At 38.6% G+C, this 25,911-nt stretch overlaps 1 protein-coding gene across 12 annotated transcripts in view; it reads right to left on the reverse strand.

Annotated features, from left to right (window-relative positions):
* The window catches only part of dmd (dystrophin), a 157,369-nt gene that overhangs the window by 121,783 nt on the left and 9,675 nt on the right, over nucleotides 1-25,911 (reverse strand). The window contains exon 1 of one of the 12 annotated variants that reach the window (XM_055059317.1): nucleotides 15,990-16,229. The exons of the other annotated variants lie outside the window; for them this stretch is intronic. The gene's annotated coding sequence lies outside the window, so the exon portion shown is untranslated. Of the gene's footprint in view, nucleotides 1-15,989; nucleotides 16,230-25,911 lie in introns of those variants that run through there. 12 annotated transcript variants of the gene reach the window in all.

Raw genomic sequence — 25,911 nt, forward strand, 5'->3', positions numbered from 1 at the left:
TGACGTGTGTAATTTGTGTGTGAGGTGAAGTCCAATACTCAGTTAATTTCCTCTGACATTTTTGGCCAATAAACTAATGCTCATTGCATATTTCACGGTTTCCACAGTTTTCACAGGGTAAAGCCTGGCTTTACCCGCCAGGCTTCACTTGCCTGGAGGGTCATCAGGCTTTACTTGCTCCTCTACCATGTTAGGCGTTGCCTATTGTAAATAAGACTTTTCATACACCACTAACAGTGAAAACAAAGGCAGATTAAGCTCAATTGGGAGTGAGTGAAGTTTTGGTGGATTGCCCTGACTCCCCTACCACTGGGGCTTAGCAAACTTTCTAGGGAAAACCCTGATTTACAATTTTTGGACCATTTTCTCTATATACATATGCAAAAATTAATTAAATAAATAAATTAAATTAAATTAAATATTGTCTGAGTTTCTCCATAAATCAAATCTGTTACCAAAAATGAATCAAAGAAACTTGAATCCCATTTATTTTCTGTACATATGACAGCCCAAAAATGCAGCCATGTGATTGGATGACTCAGTGCCAGTGTTAACCAACTGGAAGGTGCATCTGATAAAGTGAATAGTAACTGTATATCAAGCAATAAATTTAATTTCCTTTACTTTAGCTTCAACTCCTGCTTCACCTCAACTGCTGGTGCAGCATGAAGTGCTGGTGCATAAATATTGATGTCTATAGTTGTGAACAGACAAAATGTTGTAAGGATATGAGTACTTTGTGTCAGAGTCTGCATACACCAAGGTAATGATCACCTCTTCAGTGCAGTAACGATCTCATTCATCTCAACAACTTTATTACCTGAGGCTACGTTTACACAATTCAGTGTTTCACCATTATAGAGCTCCACAAATCAATGGTTTTCTTTGTCAAATATGTGTTTGAGAATTAGGTGGAACAAAAAAACATAGTTCAGTTTCAAGACAGTCAGCAGAACTGATTCGTTCAGATGTTTCTGGTTGAAAAAATGGCCAATTTTGAGAAAATTACATTTTCTATGAAGTGTGTAGTGACTCTTTGCAAGCTACAATAGTGTAATCGATGTAGTAAAATAATTTATTACCATATTAGTGCTGGAACTCAGCTTTTAACGGGAGTCTGTGTTTTGAACTCAGCCACCAAATGACAAAGCCACATTGGGGCGAGTTTTTAGTGTCCATTCCTGTTTTGGACAACATTCTAGACGTTAAATTTCAAGAAAGAAGTCTCAAACAAAATGTGTCTTAAACAATTAAAAACTGCCCATGAGAGAAAGGTTTAAAACCTGGCAGATGCAAAATTATCAACGGGCCACAAAACATCTGATTGGTGCCTTGCTAAGGAACCTTAATAGAAGCCTGAAACTGGTCATCCAAGGTCGTCGACTGTTGGTTAAATATTAAGAAATTAATCATTTCAAAGTGACTATTTTTTTTAGCCAATGTGATAGGAGCAAAAATACCTCAACAGCTCTACAAATAAGTCAAGATGATGAGATATTAGATATGAACAAAGATGAATAAGTGTACATCCCTAATGCTCAACTTTACATTCCATCACTTTTTGTCATCTTCATCTGCGTGTCATCTTCTGTCCTCCTTCACATGATTTCTGGCTAAATGTCACCATTAGAGTATACTTCACCCCACAGACTTATCCTCTTTCTTTTCAGCTCTCTCTTTTGTCTCTTACTTCAGTTTTTCCTCTCTGTCTGTCCCTCCGGGGGTCCATCCCTGCAACTCACTGTCTGCGTTGCACACAAACACACTCGCCTCGAGACGTTTAAAAATTCAGTCCACGGTCCAGCACTTCTAAGGCACAAAGAGGCATGGCGAGAACCGAACAGGGACTGGGCTAAAAGCGCCCACTTTGATAGGAAAAGCTATATGAATGGTGCCGAGTGAAGCAGATGAGGCCACTTTTGTACTCCACACATCCTCGAGCGCAGAAATGCTGATGCACACAAAGGCACTGGGAGACAAAAAAAAAAAGAAAAAAGTTCACACACGCATATTAAATTAGAGCTAAAAATCAACCACAAAACCTCTTAAACCTCTAATGGACAACAATATTGTAGATGGAACATGCAGCAACCCAAAAATGGTGCCAGTTGATCACATTGGGACATAAAATACCTGTTCACCCAACAATAGCTTAAACTTTTAACAGTTTAGTGTTTTAGGCATTTCTTTTCTTTGCACGAACAAATCAGGATCTCAGTCAACTATACATACAATTCTAAATTTGCTCATTTTAGGTCATTTGCTTCTGCTGAAGGTGAAAATTTATCAATGAAATCCTCCTGAGGAGGCAAAAATATTAATCTAAAGCTTTGAACAATGCAGCTTGAGCCACACTATAAGACCGAGGGTGAATTTGTTCGAACCATGTTCTGCAATTCAAGAATTGTGCCACTCGAGGTGGAAAAATGTTGGACTGGCTCTGTTTTAGAAACATTCCGATGTTTCAAAAAAAAAAAAAGTGTTAACTTCAATTTCAGGGTGAAAAATTACAATTTTGGATGTACTCTTTAGATGTGCCGCTGGAGAGATTCGCTACGATAACCATAGCAACAGGGTGTTTCACAACCGGGAGCAAACGGCATCACAAAAGCTGATATAATACTTAAACTGAAGTCACAAATCCCAGAGGAGCTGAAAAGGAGGCATGATGGATGCAGAACAAAACAAAACAGAAGCAAGAGAAGGAGGAAGTTCACTCTTTCTCTTACATCAGTCATTGCTGACTAACAAGTTGGACAGACTCCTTGCTGGACCTCCGTGGAGCAAAGAGTCTCCCCAGAAAACAACCAAGTAGGAAACATGCTGTAAAATATCCTTTCAGAGATTTTCTCTGAAGTCTTTGCTTTGATCTACAAGGAAATACTGTTTTTTTGTTTTTTTTAAATGCCCACAAACAGACAGACTTCCTTTCAACTACGCCTCTGTTTCCTGTGTTGGTGCTACCCTCAGAGGGTGGCAAGCTTTTCCTGGTGACTGCCATGTCTGGCTATTTAGAAACCAGTTCTAGTAGCCAGAGGGGACTCCATCTGTTGCTGAGTAAATATCTGAATCTCAGCTTCATGTTCTGAGCTACAACTAATCTGTGTAAACAGGATCAATGTTAGCATGTCTGAGGCATGATTTCCAATATTTCAGCAAAGAAATTATTTTGGTAGCTTTGGGGAAAAAGTCCTTTTGCAGCTACTTGCTCTATTTCATGTTTCAGTTTTACTGACATCGTTCTCGTCCACACAGGGCAGTAAAAGCCCCAAAGGCTGTGAACGTGCAGAGGGAAAAGAAGGGAACTTTCTCAGAGCTAAATTTAAAATGGGAAATTAAATCACCAAGACAGAGAAATCAATTAGATTACAGATGTGACTCCTACTGAGGTTAATATCTTTATGTAACCTGTGCCCAAATGATTGGATAGGAAGTAATTTATGCAACAACTCAATATGAACAATGGAATCATAGTGGATTCAAAATGTCTTCGAGCAACAACAGTATGACTCGAACAATGGATATCTATTAACTCCGTCATTAGAAGGTCATAACTGTATACTTTAGGATATACCCTCCAATACATCTGCATGTGGCATCTCTTGAAACATTAACCTCAGTCAAATCCCATGCCTTGATAATTTCACCCAAACCTTTTAATAAGATATGCTTCACAGTCCTGACAAAAAATGGCGCATTTAGATCCTATAAGGGGTAAAATTAACAATAAACACTGAAAAGTTCAGTCATTTGTCAACAGGAGCCAATTGTGTATCCAAATGCAATACCAGCGCTTAAAGGTAGTTTGTATGAAAGAAAATGGCCAAAATCTAACTAATAACAAATGCATATTGACTGCAGCCACCAACAATGCTTGTTTACATCATTTACGTACTTTTACGTAACAGCAAAATTATTAGAGGAAAGGTTTGTCCAAAGCCTGCTGAGTCTGGAAATTGATCGTCCTCAAAAGAGAAAATACGTAAGCAGCTCAGACTACATCAAGTAACGAGGTTTACAAAAGCAACAAAAATGAAACAACCATCAATATGCCAGAGATACTGTTTGAAAACCTGAGTTATTGAAGAATCTATTGAAGAATAGCAATAACAAGTATAGTGCAGTAAAAATAGTCTTAGAGTGACATTTTTTCAAAAGGTTAGGTAAATAAATGTAACTATCACTATAGCACACTTCCATGTTGGATGTTTTTTAACATTGCTTCACCTTGGATAAACTTTACGCCTTGTTTCTACAGTGAGTCGTCTCCATTACAGAGTTTACTCTTCAGTTTACTCCCATTTATCTAGCTGACTGATCTTCTCACTGACATGTCTTGTCTCTAATTACTTCACCACCTGTTCTTCCCGTTGCATCCAGCAGCAGTCATTTAAGTAGCTGGCCTTTGCCATTTGTCAAACCTTCTGCTACTTTTTGCAGTGTTGCCACGACAATTTTAACCTCTGCTTTGGTTCGCCCAGGGTTGTCACACAAGCCCTTCTGCCGTTCCTTCACTTTACTTTAGTCAATTAGAGGACTGGATGTTGATTGCAACAGTCTGACGTTGTTCTGTGTTTGGGGTCATTGTCCTGTTTATGGTTCCAATGAAGGTTTGGTACGTAGAAAATATTCTTTGGGTGGAAAACTCAAGTATTGTATTAGGTTTTCTTGTGTTTTCCTCGAGCGTACCATTTTGTTTAGTAATGTCCGCCACCAGATGCAGTGTTATGATTTGCTGGTTGTGATTGGATGCCGTTTAACAAAGCGAACGCAGTCCATGGAAAGAAGTCCTGCTTGTGATTGGCTGGCGGAGTGGTTCATTAACTTTATCAACTTGCCAGTGAAGACAGAGCCAAGCATGTGCAAGCACACGTATCAAGCTAGCATGTGTGTGTGTGAGATGTAAACATAGACACCAACACACTACTCTTTGTACACAAAGATATATATGTCCCTGTGCACTGAAGTGTCTACAACTTGGCGTTCATTTGCTGAAACAAGTAAAGTGTGATAGCCCACCAGGCTTACGATACACTTAGTGCCATCAGATATTTAAGAATAGGAAAAAAATAAATACCTTGTGAATAAGTAGGGACAGTTCTACATTTAATCCCACATTCAAATGTGTGGGTTTTTTTTCAAAACACAGAAAAATGGCTCAGGTTGGGAGTGGGGTGAGTGATTTATTGAGCATCTCAGCACAGCCGTAATAATCGAGCTGTCAATACAATCGCGGCTTCTGCCAGCACACACACACACGTGAGTGCACAGGCAACTCCTAAGCTATTCATGGCTCCGTCTCTTTCCAACGCTGTATTCGCCTGGCTAGACAGACGCCCGCATGGAGACTTCCATCTATCCACTTGCCAGCGCTCTATTCAACCAGCTGATCAGCCATGCAGCTACAATGTACAAGAGGATAAACCCAGGATATTTTTGCATCTCCTTCCGCTTCCCGATGGCTGCCCTTTTCAGCTTTTATACACAAATATCTTCCCCTCACACAATGTTGCCTCACTTTCTCTCCTCCTGTCCATCTTTTGTTCTCACAGACACTTCTCTATGAGCACAACCCCAACAGCCACTCATTATATTTATATAGGAACACCTTCCATTAGTTTTGCACCTACGGCTTTTACCCACGAGAAAAAGCACCTGGGCATAGAGTATGAAAAGTTAACAAAGCTTTTATGAAACCATGCCGAGTGAATACCAGGTGCTTTATGAAGTACAGGACTGGAAGTTCTTAAGCGCTGTTCATGTATTTTTAATGGGTTGAAGTCAGGGCTTACCATTAGCTTGCTTCATCCACTCCTAACCCAGTTTGGATGGACGCTTGGGATCATTGTCCGGTTGGAACAGCCAGTCTGTCTACATTTAAACCCCTCAACCTTTCAGTGGTTCCTGGCTAAAGGTTTAGAGGAGATGGGTTAAATTGCTTAGTTTTCTTATGTTTTTAAAACTTTCTCTTGTTTCAATTTTTTTTAAAAAAGGCTGACTTTTTTTTGGGTGGTATAAAATACTATAATAAGAAAACATTGATTTATTAATTCATTAATTGATTTTCTGGTCCATGAACACAGTTTTGTTCTTTAATGCACTTTGTTTTTACAGAAAATAACGCAACAGAGTGAGTCAAAAACATATTCTTTCTTATTTAAATAAGAATAGTCTTGTGATTCTTTCATATCCTGCAATTAGTGTTAATGTTTTATCGTCAAATATCAACAATGTGATACAAGCCAACAGAAAAATACAGAAAATTGATTAGGAAAAGAATTTATGAAATGGGAAATTTGCAGAAACACCTCCTGACACGAATCAAAATTGGTTTTGGGAAGCATAAAGTCTGCCAATGTCAAGCTTCTCTACTATTAAACATTGATGGACAATGCAGGAGACCAACCAATTTAAATGAGTCTTACCATTCCTGTCAGGAAAAGCGGACGAGTATCCAGACAAAATAATGCCAGGAGCTTGTTGACAGCTACAGAAATTGTATCTGCTAATTGCTAAGAGGAATTTATCCAAACATCATAGCCTGTATGTATAATTTAGAACCTTTTTGAATTAGGAGAAATCTGAAACTTCTGCACCCAAATCTTCCTCTTAAAAAAACTTAAGTTGTGCATTCTGTAACGATTCCACCAGAAAAAGGATAGTCAGAGCTCAAAATTAGTCTGACATTACTGCAAACGATGCATTGCAGCAGCAGAAAAGACTTCTTGAACTGAAATAATGTGAATATGGATGCTAAACTATTGCACAAGTTGTGCAAAACAGGGAATAAGAATTAAATGCCAACAATTCCTTTATGGCACAACATTTACTTTTATTTATAAGTTTGTGATTGTTACTACTGACTATATGATAGTCAAAACTTTGCAGACCTTGTGCACACACTTTTTCAAAATTCAAAACACTTGGAATTCGAAAAGCTTTCCGGATAAAGTCTTGAAAACGTTATTAGATATCAGCTGTAGCTTAGTGATTACTTTGTTGATGAAGATGAACATCCAAACTCCCATTAAGTATTCAAGAGCCTCTGCAAACCAGAATGTCATATGGAATTTAAAAATGAGTCCTGTGCAACAAATAAATGCGTCGACTTTTTCCACAAAACTTTCTGCGAGTCGCATGAGGAAGGCAGCCTTCCTCAATAGGAGTCTTCCTCAAGCGGCTCCTGCAAGACAAATTACTTGAAATAACTTTTGTTTTTATCACTAAGGTTTGGTGCGTTTGAAGATGCTACCAGCTATAGTCTTGGTGATATTTGAGAGCTGCGTATTTTTGGAACAGCTACAGTTTGAGACCATTTAATGTTTCGGGTGCTATAAATAGACGCGGCGCAGCGACAGCTGGAGCCACATTGTTTGAGACCCAGGGGAAATGGTCTGGATAACCATGGAGCACACAGTATTAATGATTATTTGTGAAAACAAAGTGACATAAGGGAAGACATTATTTAAGGCATATCTGTTTAAAAACATCCATCACGTTGCAACCAGAATCCTGAATATACTTTCTACTTTGGGGCAAATACATATTGGATACGGTTTCACTCCAGAAGGGTCCGGAATGAGGGAGAAAGTGTGAGAGAACATTACACAAGCTAAATATACTGACAATATTCTGCTAAAGCTGATAAAGAGTCAAATGTGACTGGAATAGCTGAGATGGAGTTTAAGCAGTGAGAAGCCATATCACATGTCTGACAAATAGCCATCTTATTTCTCTGGCTGAATTATTGAAGTAATTTGCAAAAGTATGAGTAGCGCTCAAACTTTTTCCACATTTTGCGTTATTACAACCACAAATCATTCCCACGGTGCAACATGGTGGTTGAGGCGTCATGACGTGGGGATGTAATATGCGTGGCAATCCTGGAAGCAAACCTGCCAGGCAGTATTCATGTGTCAGAGTGGTCTAGTCAAAGTCCAGACTTAAATCCAAATAGGCGACAATCATAAAAACTTGAAAATTGATAATCACAGATGCTCTCTGTCTTGATTAAGCTAACAGGCAAAAAATGAGTTGACACCGTTTTATGATACAATCATGAATGAATAAGAATTTTTCAATGTTTTTTTTTTTTTGCATTCTTACATGATACATAAAAAAAAAAAAAACATCAAATTTGGGTAAAATTGTACCAGCAGGTTAAATTTTTATGAAAACTACCAAGCAAACATCAACCACATGTACTGTTTCCAATAAGAGAGGTACATTTCATACTTCACTGAATCAGATTTGATTAAATTTGGAGGCCTGGTTCAAAAGTTCATATGATTAATTTGAAATGCTGTTCTTTCATGAAGCAGATTTTAAATATACCTCCTTAAGTTAGCTGTTCAAACTTGTACAATGATTTCATCATTACCGTCATGCTGAAGTGGAACGTATAAAGTCTAGCACCGATGTTAACCGCTTTAAGTCAACTTGACTTCAGGAACAAATGAGTTTTTATTGATGAAACGCTTCATCTGCTCTCGCGGGGATTACTGGATACGGTTGAAGCAGAAGTCTGAAATTTTAACGTCTCTCAAATGTTGCTCAAACTGTTTTCACAAAAACTTGTTTCAAAATCACACATGCCATACATAGCATGTTCTGTAGCTACAGGGTTTCTATCTGTTCCTTGAAGAGTTAAAATCTCTCAACGTCTCAAGGTTTCCTCTCCCCCTTCCAAAAACGCCATGTTTCAAAGGTTGACTGGAGTAATTCATGTCAAAATGTATGTTTCCGAGGTAATTCAAGGCCGCACAGCAAGATTCAGAAGTTAGACAGTACGAAAAGAAATGACAAATGGGGGAATGTTTCTCTGCCTTTACAAGCAACAGCTAGGAAAGAGCTCTAAACACATCCATGATGAAGTTATTTATCAATTCGAAATCAGAAAATAACGTGAAGCTAGAAAATATAAAGAATATGACTTCAGTTTTTATATACTGTCTGAAATACTGCTAAACCACTGCACTATTGAAGGAATAGTGACTGCATTCTGAATGGCTCGGATGTAATGAATAGCTGCTACCACATGATGGTGCTGCAGAAACCTGTTTGCTGTTTTTTTTTTTTTTTTTTTAATCAACCTTTTTGAGCTTCTTGGAGTGTTTCCTTGATTCTTTCATGCATGTTTGAGAAATATTTTGATCTCCAGTGGAAACCATTCAGCTGTGGAAAATGCCTCGGTAGACCTAGCCCCGCCCTCTGCAACGAAGCCCTTCGTCTGAGCAGCAGCTTCCAAGCTTCCACGTTACAGAGCAGTGACTCCCCCAATCAGCTCCTTCAGACTAGCCAGCTACAAATAGCAAACACCTGGTGGAGCTGCTGAATTTATGAAACGAGCGACTTCTCCATTCAATTCTTGTAAAAACATTGTTACAGGGTTAATAAAGAAGCCACATTGTGATGACTTCCTGAAGGAAGAGTTTCAGAAAGAGCAGGAGTTTTTAAAGAAGGACCAATTTCAAAGCAAATTTCTTTTAAGCCATATTTGATACATAATAAGAAATGAAGATAACAGTTACTTGATTGTGCTATAACATGGCAGCATGTCAAACCCTCTGTTGCTGCTTTAATCCATGTTTTATATGTATTTATGGTCCACCACACTGATACAAAACTTGATGGCAGACTGAGGAGGTAATTTATCCATTTCAACCAGGCTTGTTGGATGCTGTTCCCCACTCATAATTGGTCACCAACCAAGTGATTCCTTGTGCTGGTACCAAGTCTGCTTATGTAAATATGCAGAGAGTTGTGTCAGAAAAGGCTCTTTGAATGGTGGAACCATGACAGGCAAAGCTAAAAAGTTGGTGGACATGAAGCTGAAGAGGAAGGAAGAGGAGCAATTACGCTTCCAGGACTGAGAAAGCGGACAGGTACTCCAACATGTACAGCAATTACAGCAAAAAATGCAGCTTGAGGCGTGAATGCTGCAAACTAAATAGGCACACTGATCTGCTAAAGAAGCTGAAGTGAAGGATAAACACTTGATACTTTAAAAGCTGGCAGGAATACCATGAGGAGAAAAATTATGTGCCAATGAAATGCAGTTAAAGCATTTAGAATAGCAGAAGTGAAACAGAGGCAGAAAACAGCTAAGAAAGGACCATCTGTAGCTACCTATTCTTTTAGTGTTTTATTTTTAGTGGTAGAGTCAGCAGACCGGCGAGAGGCAACCATAGGAAAACCAAACATCTAGAACGCTGCAGTAAAAGAAGCTGAAGAAGTTTGAAAGACAAAAATGAAACCACCAGATCTGCAATGCAGAGTTTCTAATTCGAATGGACTTCTTGAAATGGCGGAGTCAACATCCAACCTTTTCTTCCTCTTGTTAAAAAAAAAAAAAGTTTATACACACATATTAATATTAATGGAAGAGGTGTGGCTCCAGTCAAGTAAGACAAAGCTGCACTTAGTGGACAAGAAGAAAAACAAACACTACTGAATTTTTTAAATCATATATCTTTTCCTTACTTTCTGCAAATCCACAATATCATCAGCACAAAGTAATTCACAATAAAATATACTGAAGTTTGAGGTGCGAATACTTTTGTGACATACTGTATTTATTATATAAATATTGCAAAGGGAACAGCAATCAAATATAAAGCATTTACAAGTGGTAAATGGTTACTGGATGAAAAAGGACAAAGATTTCTTCTTTCATGAAAAAGAAAAACGTCAAACTATTCTGTATGTACTTGACCATAGCTTTATGGATCAATGAGTTTATAATTTCATTGCTTTTTATAGTTTTGTTTTCCCATGTCGCAATAAGCAATTAAGCAATTCATCGCATGATAAATTAAAATGAGCTAGATCATTTCTATTCCGATTCATATTTTAAAAAGGGTAATTTTGCTTACAGACACCATAATCCATCTTATTGATTTTTTTCAGTCATATGTGGCATTCATTTACAGTTTATTTGTCGTTTTTAGTTGCGTTTTATTTCCTTCCAGTTCCAGTGTCAAGTGTTCTTCACCAAGTTAGAGCTTATTGGGCTCTGAGAGTGCAAACTTGCAATATTATGTACTTGAAAACCGTCTCCAAAACAGCAGTATCATAGTTTATCGCCATAATTATTGGGACAATGTATCGTCCGGTAAAATTTGTTACTTTGACAGGCTTAGATGTAATTAAATGCACCAAAACAAACAGCTTCCGTCTGTCAGCCAGCACTTTTCTTTCTGCCAACACTTAAGCCGGTTTTAAGAATTGCTCAGTCAGCTGTGGTGCGTCCCTAAGGACAAGACAGGGGCAAATTAGGCACTGAGAGGCAGGCAGGCTGGGGTGACAGAGCAAGCATCATGCACTCGAGTTTATCGAATGGCTAGATACTGATGCTGTTCCTCCTTCAACAAGCTGCATTGTATTCGTCTCCCCTCGACTGCTCCCTGTTACCGACAGCTAGTGGAGCATGCTAAACCCAGCGTGACGGAAAGGCTCTCTACCCTGCAGCATGCAGCAACAGACTGGTCAGATCGTTCCACTGACATGGAGACAAAAGGACAGGAAAAACTGTGCATAACAGTTAGGAGACATTCAAAGACGAGGGGAAAGCGAGGGCAAGAGTCACACGGACAGGAGTCCAATGGAAACGGGAAGAAGAAAAAAAAAAGAGACAAAAGACAAAACCAAGGAAGGACAAATATAATACATAATGCAGGTTATATTAAACATGCGAAGAAAAACATGATGCAAGAGTGTGCAGAAGGAGGGGAAACAGGGGCGGGAGGGGATTATGTCCGTCCTTGTCCAAAGTAGATAATGAGGTGAGTGGAGCTCAGATGACCCAGTGTGGCTAATCCGACTGTGCACCTGGTGCCTGGGAAGCATCATACAGGAACAAAAAAAAAAAACTACCAGCAATCACAATTTACTGTTACTGGACTGGCTACGCAGCTCGCATTACCAAGATAACAATGAGCAACTAATAAATTCAAAGGTCTGTAGGGCAGCTACCGTACTGCCACATCACACCGAAAAACTGAGAATTAAATGATATAGTCCAATGGTAGTGCGAAACAGAGAGAGGTGATAGGCACCAGCTGAACTTTCTCTTATTATTGAGCATTGAGCAACTTTAAAATGTCTAAATTGGGATGATTACACTGCTGGGTAAGAGCAACGCCACAACCAACCTACAAAGGTGGTCATAAATGACCACTTTGTAGGGAGCCAAAACACAAGAGCAGCGGGGGCTTGCTTGGTCCCCCGCCAAATTCAATAATATGTACAATACAGTGCTTCAAAGAAAAGTTATCTTAAAAGAAACTGACATAAAGGACTTTGGTTTGAACAAAATACAACTTACAACCATCAGACTTATAAATAGGACTTTAAACACCTCCCGTTCACTCACACGTTGCCGGTTTGACTGTACATCGGCACGGAAGTGAAGAGACAGTGATCTTCCTCCTCTTTTATCTCGAGACACTTGATCCATCACCCAACATCCTTTTAGATGTTATCACGAGACTGTAAAATGGATCTTCCGTTTTTCAGCCGTGGAGAGACGAGCTAAACGCCGTCGAGACTCACCTAAAACGGCCAGGCTCAGCTGGTGTGTCGCTGAACCCTCCGTGGGGTCTGCCTTACATTTACATGGCATGCTCGGGGGAGAGGGACACAAACAGACAGCATGTCTGGCCTCTTTGTTTGCTGGTCACGTTTGGCTCACGGCCTCTGGGACTATCGGCGGAGCATCTCGGCTGACCCTGCTGCCAGCCGGGCACACGAGTCACGGCGAGTCGATGGATGCATCCAAGGCTTAATAGAGGATTCTGTGTATGTATCCTCAGCAACACACTTGTATGAGAGGCGGAGTTCAAGTCTGGGTCCCTTTTTTTCGTTGTTTTTATTTTACAAATGCATCTAATGGAAAAAGGGGAAAAGTGAAAGGATGACAAACTAGATTGCATCTGCATTGATATCTGGCATCCAGACAGGAGTAGCTGATTAGCACAAGACGTTGCGAGGCTGGATCCTTGAGGATAATCTGATCTGGGGAATTCAGAGGTCACATCAACACGTAAAACTGTCCTGTTGGTCCATGGTCCAGTTTTAGTGGCTTACATCACACTTGTTGTGGAGTTTCACAATGCATACAACTCAACTGGGGAGCCCCGACAGCTCTGCTGCTACAGAGCTTCACGTGGAAAGAAAAAACAAAAAAAAAGTATTGCACTGTGTTACATTACACCTTTCCAGCTACTCTTCAATTACATAAGCTGCAATGGTTCTCCAAACTTGCCAATTAGAGCAAAACTATAACAAGAAAAAAATATAGGTGTTTTGCTATTTTGAAAATGATCAACAGATGATTTACAAGATGAGTAGGAAGCAATATTGAAACTCAATGTTGAAACTGAAGATTTTTTTCAACCAATGGCTCCCACCAAAATTAGCCTAAGCCAAAAGATTGAAAGTGAAAATTAGTTGGCCCATTAAATGATACTCATTACATTTCAACACTGTTAAACTTCTTGACATCTTTTCACAATTGATTTTCCAATTGCTTAGGCAGAAGTCAATATCTGCACTGTCTATTCAAATGACTTTTATTTTCTGCACTTTCTAGCGGTCCTGATCACTGCGGATCATCATAGTTAGGGATGGGCATTTATCGTATCGTTTATCATTTATCATGATAAATTTCTTCTGATTCTGATTTATCGTCAGGATAAATTACAATTAATGATGTTTAAAACCCATCAAAACTGCCCTAATTGTCAGTCTCCACTGTTTGCTCAATGAAAGCTTCAATAAATAGTAATAGATTAGAAAATACGGTTACCCTGTACAGTTTAGTGATACAAATTACACTTCTTTATGTGACTGGTGTCCTAAAGAAATATTCTTACAAATAGAAATATTTTTCAAGGGCATTATTTGATGGATTATAATTTACATTCAGCAAGTAAAAAAAGATACACACAAATTTTTTTCCCTCACTGTCAGAAGTTAAAATCAGATCAAACTTCTCTTGTTTTACGTCAGATAGAATTATCAGAAATCATTTCTATTTGCTAAATGACACAATAATAAGATAAAAATGTCAGATGTATTCATTTAGGCTTACACACATTGCCTCGGTATTTGGTAGTATTGCCTTTGAGCTGTATTTCTTGGGACAAACATCTGGGCTTTCCCAAAGTGTCCAGAGATAGTCATTGTTCTCTATTTAAATGTCTGATTTTGAAGACATTTATGAATGAAATCTCTTACATTATTGCATTATTTCGTAAATCTAAATAAATTTGGTCACTCTAATTGACATGAGAAGTTTGGTCTGATTTCATTTCAGACAGTAACGGGAAAAAGATGGATCATTTAATTTGCTGTATGTAAACTTCTGGTGTCAGCGGTAGTTTATAAATCAGAAAAGTAGAAAAGCAACAGTTATTCTTATGTGTCCAAAAATAGTTACATATTTATAACAATGTTGATGTAGTTGATACAAATGTGTCGTAAAAGCTGAATTTGTCACGGTGACGGAGAGGAAAGCAAAGGAAGATTTGTTTTGGGCTGGCCGGTCAGCAATGTGCAGCAACAGGTGTGGGGATCCTATGGTCACACTGACAATCTATCTGGCATCTGATTAAAGGACTAAAGACTGGAAGCATTTGAATAGAAATTAAAGTAGAACTTTTAAAACATTAGTCTGAGACAGGCATTCACGCCAGGCTTAGACTTTTTGTGTTCTTTCTAACCAAGAAACAATAGTTTGTATGCAATTGCCTTAGTGTTATGGTGTTAAAATATGCAAAAAAATTAGCATGAAATGAACAACTCCATTTCGTATTTAAATTTTGAGTACTGGAAAACCCCTGTTGACAGGTGAAAAGATATTAATCCAAATTCAAAATGCGCTACAAACACATGGTGTCAAATACAAACGGTATCAATCTGTACAAAATTTAAAAGGTTTAAAAAACCGTCTACATTTTTCATACATCTTAAAGTTCTTTCATTGCACCTGTTGCTTGGTACTTGCCACTCAACTGGCTAAAAAGGTAACTCATCCACATTTCCCAAATTTGGGGATTTTAAAAAGGAGCTAAAGGAGTTCACCTTTACTTTTCTTAAGTAACATTTGAAAATGGCATTCAACAAGCAGCCTGGTTCTTTAGAAGTTGACTGCATGTTAGCTACATGAGCAGATTGTCCTACAAACTGACCAGCTGATGTCAGCTTTTTAAACATGTTGGGTTGATGTAACAACAGGAGTAAATGGTGAAATCTACTACTAAAATCAGATACAACTCATTCAAAATATCCACTTAACTCCATGAAACACCAGTAAATATGGTACAGTAATAAAACTGACATATCCCACTTCATATTAATTTGCAGGTCAGGATGATTGATTATGTTTTTTATGATACAAATATAAGAAGAACCTCTTGATTTCCATATTTTCACTTCCATTTTATCTCCAGAGACAGTTTTCCGATATTGTATAAATACATGTATTATATGTTGTATAAATGCATGTATTTTTTTTTAATCAACTTAATTTTAGTCAAAGGTAGAAACAAAAGGAAAATCACACACTGCACAGCTGCAGGGTTTTTTTGTGTGTGTGTCCATAATTGATAGTGCAGCGTACCTCTAAATAGAATGGAGTTAGGAACCAGCAGCACCAATAGACCAATAAAATGAACCCCAGTCATATTTGACAACATTAAGGGAGAAGTTGTAATAGTCACAACAACACGCAAGACTCCCGCGCGCACGCCACGCCAAAAATAAATAAATAAAGACGCAGATATGTGTCAAATGCCGCGTGCCTCCAGGAACATCCACCTGCCTGTCGTATCATCACATGACGGAGTTTACGTTATTCCTCAACAATGCTAATGAGCAAAAAGTCCGCGCGGCTCGAGCCGGCAGGCGCCAGACGGTCAGCCCAAGTTGCCGGGCGCAAAACACAGTCCACGTCGCCGTGGACATTCGCCTCCACGGCGGTCTCCTACCTGAGACCGCGCCGCTCCATTCTTGTCCTCCCGGGGCTCGTGGCGGCTTTCCGGGCGGAGCAGGTAAAAGCTGGGAGTAAATCTCCAAATCCTCTCCCTCCCTCCCTCCAAGCCCCAGGGTAAAACCCGACTTTCTTCTCCCCCGGTATCGACGCTGATAGGGGGGACGGAGGCGTCCTGCCTGCCGCGCGCCTTCCCTCCCAGACGGTGTCAGGGTTTGAGCTTCTCCCGGTGCCACTGGCAGAGCGGCGGGCTGCCCTCCTCACAGTCTGCCGTAGTTCCGTATGGAGCAGACCAGGTCTCTCCCTGTGCAGCCTCCTGTCTCACTACTATCTATCTCCTTTTTAGGGGGAGGCGGGAAGAGCCAGACTGAGAAACTTAACACTTCATTAGTGGGTGAAGGCTGACACAAAGTAACAGCAAAGATGCATGAATTGATTTACTGAAGCTCATTTAAAATGCCACTGTTAAAAAAGGTGTGTAAATAACCTGCAAGGTCCAGATGAGAGTCTGCACGCGCCTCGTGAAAAAGTCACGTGAAAATTAGATTTCAGTATTTTAGTAGTCTGAGTCAATTAGAATGCCACGGATTGACTAGTGGATATTTGCTACCTCCTTTTTTTTTTTTAGTAAATCTTCAGCAAATATATCAGATTTTTCTGGTTCTTTAGGTAATGCCCGGTTTCTCATTCAGAACTTTGACTAGGACAATCTGAAACTTTCCTTCCAATGAAGCCCCTTTTTTTTTCAATTAGTCACCATCACGAATTTTGCTGGACATTTTCTCCGGAAGTCATTGCCATAAACTTTCATATTGTTATTTTGAGACCCTTTTCAAGTAATGCATTATACCATTGGGATTGTTCACAGATCAGGAAACTTTCAATAGTTCACAAAATTGTTCACAAAATTGGCCTTCAGAAAACCAACTAGTTGCATCAAACTGAAGACCAATATTGATACACAGAGAGAAAAAAGAAAAATGATAAATGATGCAAATGGAAATTGTTGCGATTATTAAAAAATTATAATGCAATTAATTGATTTATTGTTTATTTTGACTATTTTCTATTATTCTGATGAACTCCTAGACATGCCATAATACAACAAAATATATATTTTTAAAAACATATCGCTTAGTAAAGCAACCTCTTTTGCTTCTCAACCAATTTGAAAACCGAAAGCATCATCTTCTGTTTCATTGTCTGTTCAAAGGTTAGCAGACCCAAAGGTGATTTGGACAAAGGTCAAGAGGTCAGGCACAAGAACCAACCTACATGTCTGTAAGGCTGATATGTGAAACCACAACAAACGAGTTTTTGACTTGAGTCAGTGAATGTTATGGGCTTCTTTTTGACTGGATTCTGATCAATTACTGCAGAATGAAAACAACACAAAGCCAAACTGCTTGATTTATGACGGATAAGCTTGAAGCAAATCTAATCGCTCCCACTCTCTTCCTACCAGTCTCACTGAGCTAAATTTTTCCTAAGCTGATGGGTGGCTTGGAGTCTTGATGGATGGAGTTAATTTCTACGCAATTCCAAATTACAGATGACTACATTATCGAAAGCGTAAATAATCACCTTCGGACGGCTACTGGCTTTGATAATCAGCCATAGTTTGTTGATGGATCTTTTTCCACAAGAATCCTGTGATGACGTTCTGAAAAGACGTATGTCTCATTCCAGGATTCATCCCTTCACTTGTTCTCATTTGCCTGCCTGTCGGAGGTAAATGGTCTTTCGTGCACCCTGGTACTCCGAACATTAGAATTCCTAATTTATGAGCGTTCAGTTGTCTGTTGACTCTTACGAGGCTGCCTCCGTGAACAGCCCTTTTGCCACCCAGAAAGATTAATCAAAACCCAATGTTTAAGAGGGTGAATTTGCATGGCATGGAGTTTGAGTGTGGCATTTTTGAACCAGACGTAACTTAAATGAAGGACAATTATCTAGCAGGAGGTTTTGGATTGAGATGATTTGATCTCTACTCAGCTCTGCAAAGAGAGTTTTTCTTCCCATGAATAGCACATCAGCTCGTTTCCTGGGTCATTTGCTGCTCATGTTGTTTGCTAAAGGGTTGAAGGCAGACCAAATACAAGTGACCTCTAAATCTAGCGGGAAAATGTACAAAAATAGTGAGGGGGAAACCGTCATCTGGAGCAAATTGTACCTAAAGTGACCTGGTAGTGACTCTGATTCAGTTGGAAAACGTAGAGAGTATTCCTTCTTTGAATTATTGTTTAATACTGGTTGGGATTGGTGTGTTATATTAAAGGTAAAAGCCAGAAAGAAAGAAAAAAAACTCCACATATATATTCTGTTTTGAAGTCATGGTTTCCTACAGTTAAAATAATAATCTACCAAAATGTTTTGGTATGAATATTTCAAATTATTTAACTACGTCATGTGCATGAAATTATCCTGCACAAATTCCATATGCATTTCAATAACTAAAGCCAAAATGTTTGGAAAAAATCAAGACTACAAAATCTTGAGTTTGTACCAAATGCTCCTAGGAGTGGTCATATACGGAGCAACACTGGTAGGTCTTTGTTCCTTTGAAACATGCAGTAAAAATGATTTCCTTCACACAGAAAACAACAGTGCACTTAGGAGTCAACTGCCTGGTATAAAACTTACTTTTAAAAAAGACAATTTATACAATCTGTTAGTGTTATAATATTAAACAATCTGGATTAAAAGAAAACAAAGAAAAGTTGCTTGAAACCAAATTTACAGTTTATACAGAGCCGAAATTTCATTGTTACTTGGCAGGGCATGTTGTCCCGCGAGCCAAAGAGACATTTTGTACTCTTGCTCCAGAACATACGAGACACCACAGTGAGAACAGAGACCAGTTTGGATTTCTAAATTATCGTCAAGCTTCGGTGTCTTGGAAAACTAGGAAATATTCACTTTTCTTGCCTGACTTTTTCATTTAACTGACCAGCTTTCCAAGCATGACTCAGGGCTTTCTCAGAGTAGATGTTAGCGTTCCAAACACAAATATAATTTTTCCTTTCTGGATTATATCTCTTGTGTACCTGACCCTTATTTAGCGCAGTAATAATCCTTACTAGATCACTAGTGGCATTTCACCAACTAGGGGATTCCTCTCGTCGGCAAAACCAACATAAGCTGAATAAGCTTCCTTGCCACATTAAAGTGACGGCTGACGGAAGTAAGGTGTTCAGACATTATTACCAGCCAAGGATGATGGCCAAGAAAATGAAGCCATTTGTCTGGGAGTGAAGCTATCAGTCATAAAATAAAAAAAAGGTCTGTCAAGTGTAGCCTTATCTGCTCTGCTGACAGGATAATTCACAACTGGTTCGAAAGCAGCAGACTGTGTGTGATAGCGGACATCCCCAGGGAGTCAAAAGGTCATCAGAAACACTGGAGCCAAAGTGAGCGGGACACCATATAGCTGATAAGAACATATTGTTGTTTACAGCAGGGACAAGGAGAGAAAAGGTTACATTCACAGAGTCTCACATCCCCAGAATAACCGGAGCTCTCTTCCTGTATGGTTTTTGGTCGAATTTCTTTTCTTTTCTTTCTGCTATGAACCAGAGTTTTTCTGCAACTTTCAGAGCATAGAAGTCCAGGAGAGGCTTTTTGATATTAAACCTGTTCGAAAGTCCGCATTTCCAGAGAGATATCAAGCAATCATAATTGAATTACTCCCCTGGCTAAAATTTTATACAACATAATTTAATCTAAGCTTAAGCGGCGAAAAGAAAAAATAGCACATAATTGCAAAGTAGAAATAAACGATGTGTGCACTTCTATGCTATTCCACTTCTTAGTATGTTAGAATGTATTTATATCAGAATTTTGGCTGAGTATGTCAAATAGTGACCTCAGAAAGGTTCTTTTCTCCACGTCCAGGCTAGAATTTACATGTTTTGATCCCCATATTTAATTTAGAAGCCTTTAGTTTCTTTGGTTTGCTCGTTATGCCTAACTAGTAATCCTGGCTTGCAAGGGGGAGACTCGGTTACACCCAGCGTGAGTACAAAATGGAACAAATCGGCTTCTCCCTCTAGCTGTCTTTAATTAACAAGCACTTTCACAGTTGGCCTTCACTTTTGCTCAAACAGATTTACCAAGAGCTATTTTATAGTGGCCTCAGATTCCTCCAGCTTTTTCAGCACATTAGTGATTAAACTGCAGCAGCTATTCTGATGTTTTTCAGCGCTCTGGTTTAAGGTTAAGATGTTTTGAAGATACTTTAGAGAACGTCTCCTCCACTACGCATTACCAAGATAATAGTATTTAATGACTGTCCCACTTTGATAATGACTGGAGCCATGATATGGACTAAGATAAGAAAGTGATAAAGTGTAGCAGTAGTTGTAGAATCCTGCAGTTTCATGATGGGAATCATATCAAGATGTATACAAAGCAGTGCAAAAATATTCATATCCATAATATTTTTACATCTTGGTGAAAATAACCAGCACATTTAAATTTTAAAGTGTTTCATCGTTGTGTCATTTTGAGACGTTTGAGATCTACCACATCTGCTGAGAAGAGAGAAAACAAGTCATGGTTTAGAGGTGGTGACACACACAGGGAGGCTGAAATGGAAATGCATTTTGCCTCATTTAATCCAAACTGCTGACTGCAGGAATTTAAAACCTATGCGATGGTGACCTCAAAAACTCAAGACTTATGTCCCTCTGGCCGTGGGTTTTCCTTAAACATATCTCAACATTTTCTCAAGAGAATCCATAATGTCACAATTCGACACTGAGCGCTCTTGCTTTTCTTAACTTTACACCTGCTCACCCTTTTGGATCAAAGCAAACCTCTTACAGTATAGTTCATCGCTAGCAGCTGGTGAAGCCAGCCTAGATGGCACACAAAGCGGTGAACTGGCACATCCACAGCTTGCAAACATATGCCTTTATTTACAGTGATCACGAACCGTTACTCACAACCATTAGTCAACCAGGGCAGGAAGTGGCACCAATCCTGCCTCCTTATTGGATGAGGGATCTCGTTAGGGAGTTACGATTGCTGTGACGATGAGTTTCCTTTGTGTAAAAGCTAGTACCAGACTGCGAGGATTTTTGTGCGTGCGTGTATGTGAGTGAAAAAGATGAAAAAAAAAGAGAAACAGCCAGACCAGCTGGCTGAAAATCACCACAATCTGCTGCCCAATTTTGTTGGCACATGTCTCATACACTCACTCACACACACACACACTAAACACACACATACATTAGCCAAATACTTAATTACCTTCAATTGTTTGCTACATATCAAACAGAAAGTGCAGCAATTAGGAGTCTAAAGAACAACAAACACCATGCATCAAATAGTCAAATTGTCGGAAAAGTGGACAAAATTGGATGAAAGCTTTAAAAAATGATTAGGCTAAAGGCAAAAACATGTGGCTGTGTATATGGATGCCTTTATTAACAGAGAAATTGGACGTTCTTTAACAGTCACAACACACATTTCTACATTTGCTGTTCAAAGTGTTGGAGCTCGTCTCTTCTCCTCCCCCCCACCCTCTCTCCACAGAGAGGCGAAGCCATTTTCAGGTCATTAAAACAATTTATTGCAATTCTCAATATTCTCTTAATGAAAATTCACTTATCGCCATTTGAGACTTGAGAACAGGGCCATTACGGAGACTCTTCTTTCAAGGGTATGTCTAGGAATGTGCGTGTTCACGCAGGCTCTTGCCTATAGAGGGGCGTGCGGAGGAAATAACTCAAGATTACGAGAATGCAAAGCCTGCAATCTTAATCGCAAATTTTGCGAAACCATAAAGTGGAGGGAATGCATTAGTCAAATATGAAATCTTTCAGAGGACAGGGATATTTTCTTCTTTTTTTTTTTTCTTTGGCTCCAGGGATGCTGGAAGGCCCCGATCCTGCTGGTGGGCACGGCGTGTTAGAGGAGGTAGAAATCCTTTCAAACGCAGGTACCTTGTGGGATCCCTGAGGTACCAGGAAAAAACAGGTGGCCAAGTGGAGAGAAGTTTCAGCAGCTGTGAGAGCACAAACTAAAGTCTGGGATGAATTACAGCTCCCCCAGGAGAGACTAGGAAGGGTAGAGGAAGATACTGAGGTGGTATAAAAAAATATATTCCCCAAAGCCGTTTGTCAGAGAAGTACAAACAAAAGTGGCACTTTAAGATCACAAAGTCTAAGTAGCAACCACACAGATATATATATATATATATATATATATATATATATATATATATATATATATATATATGATCTGTGATGCCTTGTCAACAGTTGATGTGTTTATTTAACAATAAATGTTGATTTCTACTGATCTTTTCACATATTTAGAGCATTTTATCTGTGTTTTAGCCTATTGCAAAGACTTTGTAACCCCTCCTACACTGCCGGCGTCATTAGTAATAATCAATTGAAATGGATGTAATTCAAATGATGAGAAACACCTCATAAAATATCTTAAGTACAGTGAAATGGCAGGTCGGTGCTGACTTTTATCCTTTATGTTTTCTCCTTTGATGCCGTTTGCCCAGCTTTATGGCTAAACCCCCCCCCCAACTCTCTGTGTAACAGAAAGAAAATAAAAGGCAGCAAGAGGAAAGACGCCGCAGGCAAACACTCAGGTACACTTTCAACCATAAAAAGGCCTAATCTGGCTTTGTTCGACGCAATAACTCAACACAGGAAGCAGATGTGGGCAGCTGTGTTCTGACGTTTCCACTCCCTCCTATTCGTCTTTGAACGCCACAGTCTCGTTTTGGCTCCAGTCGCCTCCAGGACTGCGTGGAAGTTTTTGCGGGAGGCCCCCGGGTTGCCAACGACCTCAGAGCCTATACTGTATTGTATCCCAGTTACCGCTGCTGAAGCATCTGTGGCGTTCAGCTGCCAGCGGCGATAAACGAATGTACATTTTCTGAGGAGAGCGACCCCGCTGAGGGTAAAGTCATTAGCTTAACGAGTGCTGCTGAAATCACACACCCCCAGATACAAAGACATGCATAGCGACAGAGACAAAAAAAATAAATAAAGTTTACCCAGAAAGGCAAAGCTAACATGAAAATACATATTTTCTTCTTCCAGCTAAATTACTGCACAAATGCTAAATAGCATCCAATTGATTAAAAATGTATTCACCTTTCTTTTTTCTTTTTTTTGCAAATCTTTTTTCTAAACCCTAAAAACAGAAATAAAATGGTGGTTCCTTTAAAAAGGGCAGCAAAAGTCCTACATTTGATTAGTTGTCTCTTTTCTAAAGTTCATGCAACTTTTGTGTCTTTAAACAAGTTTTATTTAGCCGGATTTGGCTGTTCCCTAATGTCCTTTACCGAAGAGCTGAATTTATGCTAACATTAGATCACACACAAGTGGACTGTGTTTTCTAGGTGACTTCAAAAAGCAGATTTATTTAAGGAGATCAGGTTAAGGGTGGGTAAATAAGATCCTAATCCTGCGAGAAGGGGATTTTAGGAGATCTAAAACTTGTACTTGAATAAAATGTGTGTGGTGCTGTTTTATTTACATCTTCAGGTTATTTTTTATTAAAAAATGTCACTTTCTGGGTCAGCAAGTAATTAACTTGTCTAATATTCACCTGACAGCCTGCGGGTAGGTAAAAAAAAATAAATAAATAAAATCCAGTGTAATAATTTTCACTCCATTAAATGACTGGGAAATAATTAATTCTCTCAATCAACGTGATAAACTGAATTATTATTATAGGATGGCCACCAGCCATCGCTCTGAAGGGGATTAAATCATTTTAATTAGTGTGCTCAGACTAGCCATCAAATTGTCTTTACGTAAACTCACACATACATAGCGAGCAAGTATGAAACGCAGACCTTGGTTTTCTACTTTTAAATCCTGTTTAGGTTTTATTTGGTACACAGTACTGACGAGGAGTGTTTAAAATCCCACAAGTAAGCCCAAAGGTCAAGATCTAGGTGTCAGTAATATTAATTGGGAAGGAACATATTTGGATATGTGGACATTTATTAGCAATTTTTACAACACTAAAAAATTTCAATTAAACAATACAGCACTGCAAAAACACAAAATCTTACCAATTAATTTTGGTCTAGTTTCTAGGGCAAATATCTTAGTACACTTAAACTACGACTAACTTAAAAGTAACTTTTGGACTAGATTCAGAGGCTTGTTTTGAGTGAATAATTCCTTAATATTGATGAAAAAGCATTTGTTCTATTGGCAGATAAATTAAATTAAATAATCTGCCAATGGAACACGAACCTTTTCATAAATATTTAGGAATTACTTACAAACAGCCTCTATAGCTTGCTAAAAAGTTACTTGCAAATTAGTTTAATATGTTTTATGTAGATATAAACAGAATTGGGCAATATGGACTTAGAATTTTATCACAATATTTTATGATAACTATAAAAACAGTGCTAAAAAAAGTGATTCTTTTTAAGTTTTTTTTTTTAGATATTTGCTGATGATCTCATGGAACACAGTGGAGAAAATAACATTTCACCTAAAATAATGTTTTTAAACCATTAACTGAAATTTATCAAAACAATTCTAAAAATTCTTCTCATTATTAGAAATATTTCATAATAAATAGTTAACAGTGCAATAAATGCTCACTCCTAATAAGGCATCTTTTAAAATGTTATATAAAGTGCAATAAATAGAAATGACTTCTTTGTATTTTGTCACTGATGATGATTTTCAGGAATAAATCAGGAGGGCTCAACATTTATCCCCACTTAGAATTACAAAAAAATTACAAACTGGTGAGACAGTGAACACATTTGACCTAACTGAGACGATTTGAGGTGACCTGAAATGTGTTGAACATGCAATAAACATAGAACTTCACAGACAGAAGAGAGGATTGGGCTAAACTTTCTTCACATAGAGGTCAGAGGCTGACAGGAGCTGTACAAGAGGCATCACACTGGACTTATTCAGCAAAACAAGTCTGAGCCAAATTCAATACCAGATGAATACATCTCAAAAATTTTCTATTGTTTCAATTATGTGCCTCTAATCCTTTCCTAACAGCCTGTTTTTCTTTCAAGCAAGGATAATCTTCAGCTTCTAACAAATTCGACTCTAAAGCAGAATAACACTCCTTTTCTTTCATTTTTCTTTTAATGCCGATCACAGACAAACCGCCCAGAGAGGTTTTCCTTTACACCACAGAAGCAGACAATGGATCCAAACAACCAGAGGGCTGATTAAATTGTTTATCTTGTCGAGTACTTTAGAAATAGCTTCTCTTCTAAAATGTGCCTTGCACCCAGAATGATTAAGCGGAGGGGTAGGGGAGACTTTTGGGTAAGCTTTTAATCAGACACAAAAGCGTTGCAATGTTTGTCATAGTGGAGGGAACAAAAGCTGTAACGTTCTGCCACAAAACATGAGCAATTTACAGTACTGATGTGAAATGCTTATTGTGTCGGTCAAATTATTTAGAGTATTTCTGTTTATGCGAAAAGGTGACTGCTTGCAGCAACATTTTTTATTACAGACAAACTGTAATGAAGCCAGAGCCTAATTTAATGCCTCTGAAAAGCACAATGCGTTGAATTCTTTAGCATTTTAACACATCAGAAAATGCAAACCTTAATGTATTTTACTTCATAAACCAATACAAAGTCATGCATAATTGCGAAGTGAAGAAAAATAGAAAAAAAACATAACTTTCCAAGTTTTCTACATTGATTATCTAAAAAGTGTGGCGTGCATTTTTATTTAGTCCCCTGCTGCTACATCTGGAAGGATTTTAGTCGTTTGAGCTTTATTCAGATTTTAGTTTTTAATAAATTTTTTGTTAAAACTGATGTCAAATGCATATATTTGAAATCAGGGGCTGACCTCCTGTCTCCCCTCACAGGGTGGTGGAGGTTAAATGGGCGTCTCTATGTGAGCTGAAGGTGAAGAAAGAGCAGCGGCGATTCT

The sequence above is a fragment of the Poeciliopsis prolifica genome, unplaced genomic scaffold (genome assembly GCF_027474105.1).
Source record: "Poeciliopsis prolifica strain line A6 unplaced genomic scaffold, Auburn_PproV2 SCAFFOLD053, whole genome shotgun sequence".
NCBI lineage: Eukaryota > Metazoa > Chordata > Actinopteri > Cyprinodontiformes > Poeciliidae > Poeciliopsis > Poeciliopsis prolifica.